The sequence below is a fragment of the Dipteris shenzhenensis genome, chromosome 5 (assembly GCF_047967505.1).
Source record: "Dipteris shenzhenensis isolate YYH24624 ecotype China chromosome 5, Dip_SZ_1.0, whole genome shotgun sequence".
In the NCBI taxonomy this organism is placed as follows: domain Eukaryota; kingdom Viridiplantae; phylum Streptophyta; class Polypodiopsida; order Gleicheniales; family Dipteridaceae; genus Dipteris; species Dipteris shenzhenensis.
Window position 1 is genome coordinate 24500870 of NC_141600.1, and position 7422 is coordinate 24508291.

At 41.4% G+C, this 7422-nt stretch overlaps 1 pseudogene across 1 annotated transcript; it reads left to right on the forward strand.

The window, feature by feature from the left end:
* Positions 1-329: 329 nt before the first annotated feature.
* Positions 330-1934, forward strand: LOC147901774 (UDP-glycosyltransferase 85A7-like; annotated as a pseudogene). Its single transcript, XR_015540974.1, has 2 exons — positions 330-816; positions 945-1934. The product of XR_015540974.1 is annotated as a UDP-glycosyltransferase 85A7-like (transcript).
* The last annotated feature ends 5488 nt before the right edge of the window (positions 1935-7422 follow it).

The following is a 7422-nucleotide window of genomic DNA, read 5'->3' on the forward strand; positions in this document are numbered from 1 at the left end:
AGAAATGTGTCATGAATGCTCTGGTCATTTTGCTTCAGCAAGCACAGTTAGGAGACTTCTTAATGGAGGTTACTTTTGGCCATGCCTCCAATGAAGAAAAGCCAATAGGAAAAATGCACTTCCAAAAAATTCAAGAAATGTCTAATTTCTATTTTCCCAAAATTAAATAGTTGCTAAAGAGGGCAAGCCAAAAATTAAAATAAAATGTGACGTTACTTACGATGGCAAGAGACGACAATAATACAAATTTTTTTGGGTATAAAGAATGCCAAGAATACACACCCTCACGACTTATCATCTCTCCTCTTCCGCCGCCTCCTCCTCCCTTCCAAAGTTCCATGGCCTCCCTCCCCAAACCTCACGCTGTTCTCTTTCCCTTCCCCGCTCAAGGCCACATCAACCCCATCATCCACCTCGCTCACAAACTCGTCGCTCTTCATGTCCATGTTACCGTCATCCTCATCGACTACCACCTCTCTCTCATCCCTCACTCTCATCTCCTTCCCCATATCCGTTTCGTTGGCATCCCTGATGGCTTACCCCCTGACTGCAACCGCGATTTGATGGCCGGTTACCTCGCACGTGCTCTCGAAAGCATGGGCGGAGTCATTGAGGACGTGCTCCAAAGACTCCGAGTTGATTCCCCTCCCATTACTTGCGTCATCGGTGATTGCTTTACATCAAGGCTGCGAGAAGTCACCAACAAACTCGAGATCCCAAGAGTCCTGTTTTGGCCACAGTCTGCTACAGTATTTACGATTTACCATCATGCCAACGAGATCACCTCAAACGGCTTCAATCCTTTCGAAGGCACCGGTATTCCTCGACCTTTTATTTCCCCGCTTGCACTCAAAAGTGTTGTCCACTAATTCGGAAAGAGTGAGCGATGAGTAAGTTGTTACCTGAGCATGTTTAACGAATTGGCCTCTCTATTTAACGTGCAGTCAAGCCTTTCGGACCCAAACTGCCGATGGACCTTGTCACCTGTATACCGGGAGTCTCACCTATACATCCTGCCTTACCTCCCCTTTGAAACTACCGTCGGAATTCCTGGACTACAATGGCTGAAAATTTGGATTGAGGAACAGATTCGCAATATCGACGAGCCCTTTTCTGTAATTGGAAACACTTTTGACGGGCTGGAGTCTGAAGTCTGCAAAGCGCTCCCAAACTTCCATGCGATAGGTCCTTTGTTACCATCGTCTTTCCTCGACGAGGAAGGAATTTCTCGTGACACTAAAGCTGGGACGAGTCTGTGGAAAGAAGAAGAGTGCGCACACTGGTTAGATATGCAACCCAACTCATCAGTGCTATACATTTCCTTTGGAAGCGTGACTAACCTGTCGGTTGAACAAGTCCAAGAGATCGCTTTCGGCCTCATAGCGAGCGAGCAGCGTTTTCTTTGGGTAATTAGAGCAGGCTCAGTCCTGGGCCTCGGGGATCGGACTAATGTTTTGGAAGCGTTACCGGAAGGATTTGTGGACCAAATAGGACCTCGAGGAAAGATGATCAACTGGGCACGACAAGCTGCGGTGCTGGCACATCCAGCGGTGTCGGGCTTCTTCTCGCACTGTGGCTGGAACTCAACATTGGAGAGCATAAGGGGGGGGTTACCCATGTTGGGATGGCCACATATGTTTGACCAGATGACTAACTGTTGGATGATAGTCAATGAATGGAAGATAGGACTGGAGCTGGGGAGGGACGAGGAAAACAAGACGAACAGAAGGGAGGTAGAGAGAGCGGTACGAGAGCTGATGGAAGGGGAGGCTACAGAGGAAATGAGGGCAAGGGTAGCAGTAATGAGGGATGCAGCAAGGGAGGCTGGCACTGGCCATGGGAGCTCACACAATCACCTTCGAGCTCTTGTTGAGGATCTCTTCCTTAGAGCACAAGACCAAGAGACCAAACATTTTGGGTCTTGCTCTCTTTGATTTCATTTCCATAGAATTCCATTATGTCCCCCCATACATTGAAAAATGCCCATACATTGAAAAATGGGAAATTCCAATGTTCGACCCCAAGATTTCCGTTCGGCTCTCATTTCATTTCTATAGAATTCCAACTACCTAAGGAGTCACTTCTCCTCTCTTAGAATGTTCTCGTTCGTCCCTAGTGTTCCTTTCCACTGTTCGTCCCTAGTGTTCCTTTCCACTGCTAACAAAAAACAAATTTGTCTGAATCAAATTTTCTACATCAGAACCGAGTCTAACTATGTAATTTGTAGGTTTAGTCCTTAAAATTAAGAGTAAGTGATATCTAAATGGGTATTTTGCAATCATAGCCACCAAAAAATATATCAACTTTCGATTCTTGCTAGGAGTGTTCCTTTCTCTATATTTCACGGTCACCCTTTGATAATAAAATTACGATTGGGTCTTCTTTTTAAAATCTTTCAAAACGTACTCTTTAGAGTTTCAAGTTGCTTTTCCAACTTATAGGCTTCATGCCCACTTTCACAATCAAGACATTCTTTTCCTTTAATGTTATTTAGGCTTGAAACTACTAGTTGCTTTTCCAACTTATAGGCTTCATGCCCACTTTCACAATCAAGACATTCTTTTCCTTTAATGTACTTAGTCTTGAAACTACCTTTTCAAGGTGGGTACAAGCATTACTACATGTCCTTAAGACATTTACAAATGTCATGGTACTACTCCCTCATAATCCATTTTTGAAAACAAGATTAATATACTTTTCTTGGCTTTTAGTGCAAATAGGCTTTTGGATCTACTTAAGGACTCTTGCTATTCTTGGCATTCGAGGGGATGGAATGAAGGAAAGACTTAGCCTTTAAAGACTATATTGAAGAAGGCAATCTCACCATCTTGGTTAAGATATAAAGTATGACATCAATAGTCCCTTGGGTCTATTTTGGGACACTTGCTAGTGTCAATGCTAGATAGATGGTGAGGGAAAGATTATGTTAAAGATGGACAAAATTAACCTCATGGTCAATTGTTTAAGTAAAAAATTGTTTAGCAATACTAAATGGCATAACATTTTAATCAAGATTAAGGGAGAAAGACCACATTGCATTGTTAACAATAAAAGTTTATGATTTCATTACAAGCTTTAATTTAGACCTAATGAATATATTAGATGTTATAATCAACATTAGGGGCTAATGATCACATTTTATTTTTAAAGTATATTTGGAGCATCCTCAAAACATTATTAAGAGCCATTGACTCTACATCTCTTACATTTCTAAAGGAAGAAGTGTCACATGGCAAGAGTAGAAGATGTGCTACGTGGTGGATGGAGGGAGAAGGATGGAGAGGAGGGTGAGGCTCGATTGCCATGTGGTAGGTTGGTGGAAGGTTGGAGTGCCACATGGATGAAATGAGTGGTGAAGAGTAGAGAAGAGGGAGATGCTCTGAGTAAAGAGTAGTGATGAAGAGCAGAGAAAAGGGTGAGGCTCTTTGGGTTGTCTAGAGTGCCACATGGATGAAGAGCACTTGAAGCAGTGAAGAGCCATGATGAAGGTCATTAATGAGCAATGAAGAGATGGGCTAGGATCATTTCAAAAATTCTCCTCTTCACTCTTTGCACAATTGTGCTTGATCTCTCCATTTCCTCCATCAATCTGACTAACATTGCCTCTACAGTCCTCACCTCCAACGAAGCTTGCTGTATCGTGCCATCACTAACACGTAGGCACTCCTCTCCACCTTCTGACTTGAGTCATTGCTGACATGCTCAAGGCCTCTCTGCATTGCCACTCATGCTTGTAGGAGTCCATTGTTATCATCAACTTTGTTGCCAACTTTGCAATGTGTTTGGTTCATCCAAGTAGGAAGATGACCCATACTTTCTGTTATAGTGCACAAAACCTAAGTACAAGGTTGAGGAAACATTTAAGGATAATTGGGGAATAACTTATGAGAAGTGGGATGTAGCAGTTGGAGCTTTCTGGTACAAAAAAACATCCAAGCGAGGCCACAATTATGAATTGCTACATAAGAGTCCACAAACATGTATGTACTCTCATCTAGTAAGAGCTATTAAGTTTCAGATGCAACCTGTGCCACAACAAAAGAAGGGCAAGAGTGTCTACAAATTGGATTTAAACATGCATGAGCACATCTTGGGGTGTGCTGGAGCAGTGGACAAGGACGAGTGAGATAGTACTAAGAAAATGTATATAGTCTCATTGGAGAGAAACAATATGTCCACTTGTCCTACAAAATGGAATTTGTATTGAGACTCCTTCTTATATCCCAATCAACCACCATGCTGGTTTTATTAAATTATTTTTGTAAATCCCAAATAGTAAAACCCATGCTTGTTTTTAGTGTATCCCAACAACCAACATGCTGGTTTTTTATAATGAATCCAAACATCCTACAAATCCATTCATCTTGTAATAATAGAAGCAAACCACCACGTTGGTGGCTGTTCATATCCTAGTGCAAACCAACCACCACGCTGGCGATAACTTATCCTGCACTACTACCGTGCTGTCCCTACATGACTGCCATGCCATCCTAAAATTTGTTGCACATTGCTATACTAAAACAGTGCGCTTTCGTCTATTTATTATTTTGTTAACCATCACATTTCATCCCATGGTTGCTTTTAGTATATCCCAACAACCACCGCACTGGTTTCCCATGACGAATCCATTCATCTTGTAATAATAGAAGAAAACCACCGTGCTGGTGGCTATTCATATTCTAGTGCAACAAACCACCGCACTGGCGATAACTTATCATGCACTAATCCTACACTACTACCGTGTTATCCCTACACTACTGCACTGCTATCCTAAAACTTATGCACAGTGCTAGTGCCCTTTAGACTGGGTATAGTTAACCGTCAGATTTCAACCATCGGGCTACTTAAAACATTTAAGTACTAACATGGAAGCAGGTCGATATAGAATCAAGTATTACGAGCACCATGAGAATATCCACAAGTTCAAGAAATGTCTGCAAGATTTCTTTTTTTCAAGGAAATTCCAGACTCCCAACTATCTTATCAACATCTCTATAGCAAGCATCTCTTAGCTCTGGAGGCCAGTCTACTGCACTATGGTAGACCTCTTCACACACTCGGATCACACACTGCTTGCTTGACTTTGCTGACTTATAGGTGCATAGTAACTCCTCCTTTCACTGGGGGTCCTCTTTATCCTACTCTTTGCGATCTATACATCTTCAAGCCTCTTTCATGTCCTAGCAAAAGAAACCTACATCATGAGCTTGACAAGTACCTTAAAGGAGTAGAAAAAACAATAGTCAAGGAAATTAATAATCACCGTTTGTGCCGACTCCAAGTAATACACCCACCACTGAAGCATCTCCTCCTTATAACTATTTTCCTCCTTCTCCGGGTCTGTTTCTATGAGGATGCCATCCAACATCGTTTTCAGATAGAACAAAAGCATTCCAAAGTCTTTTGGGTATGCCATAGATTCATAGTAGGTGGATCGGTGTATAGAGTTTTGGGGCTAGATTTCGTAATGGGTTCTTAGTTGTGTCTGCACTGGAATTAAATACAGTGAGAGAGTTCATTGAACCCAACCTTCTCATTCTTCAGTCTCATGTTATTTGTATAATCTAAATCTTTCGTCTCACATAGTTGTCTAATTGAAATCTTTCATGGTAGAATAGTTCACTAATCAAAATCTTTCAGTCTGACATTAGTGATCTAATCGAAAACTCTCATCTCACATTACGAGTCAAATTGAAATCTTTCATCTCATTATTATCACCGCGCTGGGATGGATCAAAGGACTCTATGTAGTCACTTAGCTGAGAAAACATTGCCTAAGAAAACTCTGGAGAAGATTAACAATTCAATATATTATACACAGATTACATAGATTACAATCTCAAAGACTGCTTCCCTTCATGCCGCTTCCTCTTTCCTTGATTTGAGCTTCCTAGTTGCAGGCTCGGCCCTTTTTGCTCCTTTCCGAAAGGGTCTAGTTCCTCCCTTCAGGCTCCTTTTCCTTGCAGTCAGGTTTGGATCTTGGCCTTCTTCAATTTGAGCTCATTGTCTTTAAGATCTTTTGCCTAAATGGCAAATTGAGCTGCAATATCTACTTTCTCATCATAGATAGCTATAGCAGGCAAGCACATTTGATCTATCCATGACTTGGGCAATGGCAAATGGCATTCTCTATAGCTAGATTTTGTATGCACCCACACTCCAAAGAAAAAAACATGCATAGGGTGGTAGCATGCAGGCCATCAGATACAACAATCATCTATGATGGGGGTATGACAGACCATGTGTTTTGGACCCTGCTGCATAGCAAGATAGGCATTTGATTTAAGGTTGTGGATGTTCTCCTTCATCTCCTCCACTTTTTGCTCACTCTGTGCAACAACTTTATTAGAATCCCTCAGCATCTGTTGAACTTTTGTAAATTCTTGAAAAACTTCTTCATGGGCTATTTCCAAGACTTTCACTCTAGTTTGGAAATCTCACAAGGCGATGGACTGCTTTTCATAACTGTCGAAAGCCATAGCAAGCTTGTGCAAACATGTATTGTGATCTTCTTGTAGGGTTACTCCACCATTTCCAATTCCTTTCATAGTCTCAGACTTTCTCCCTTGTACTCTTCTTGTAACTTCTTTCTTCTCTATTAATGGACTCCCTTGAAAGCATCAAGCTTCAAAACATGTCGTTTTGCTCCTCCATCTCTAAACAATTCAAGTGCTTCTCACTTCCTCTGCCTCTCTATAGTTCTTGCACAATCTTTTCTCCTCAGTCTTGAAATCAAAGCTTCTCACACAATCTTTCCTCCCCTAATCTTGAAAGTGTGACATACAAGAGATCCTCACACAATATTTAAAAGATCGATTTGGATTCTCTTTCCAACTTCACCAAGTTGATAAAAGAAGCCCTTGACGGTGAAGGAGGGATACATTGTCTATCACAGTCACATCTATGAATGCATGATTGAAAAGATACTAGACATTCCTAGATGTGATTCGCAAGAACAATTCTTGGAGAAAGTCATGGAAGAGAAAGGATATTTTAGCTTTATATTGCAACGCTTAGATTAGCATAGATGATGGAGTTAAGGTTTCGAGCTTACCAACAAATGGTTAGGATGTGTTAAAATAGACAAGGTAGTACTTTCCTAATACGAGAGGAACCGTGAAGTTTTAGCATGTTAAATCAATTGAGTAAATGTACAATGTTTTTCTCAAGGGCGATCTCTAGGAGCGTGATGACTAACTTGAAAAATTGTAGGGATGGCAGAGTCAAATTGTCATCTCAGTCAATCTGAGTTGCTATGCACCTGATGGGGACTTTCCTCAAATTAGTTTTTGAGTAATACAATAAGAAGATGACTTTTCTACGTATGAGAGCCATCGATGTAGCAAAGATAGTGCTTAGGTGAGAGAATTCTCAGGAAGGGTGCAGAAGCCAAGGTACAAAATTCTCAAGAAGATAGTTCTT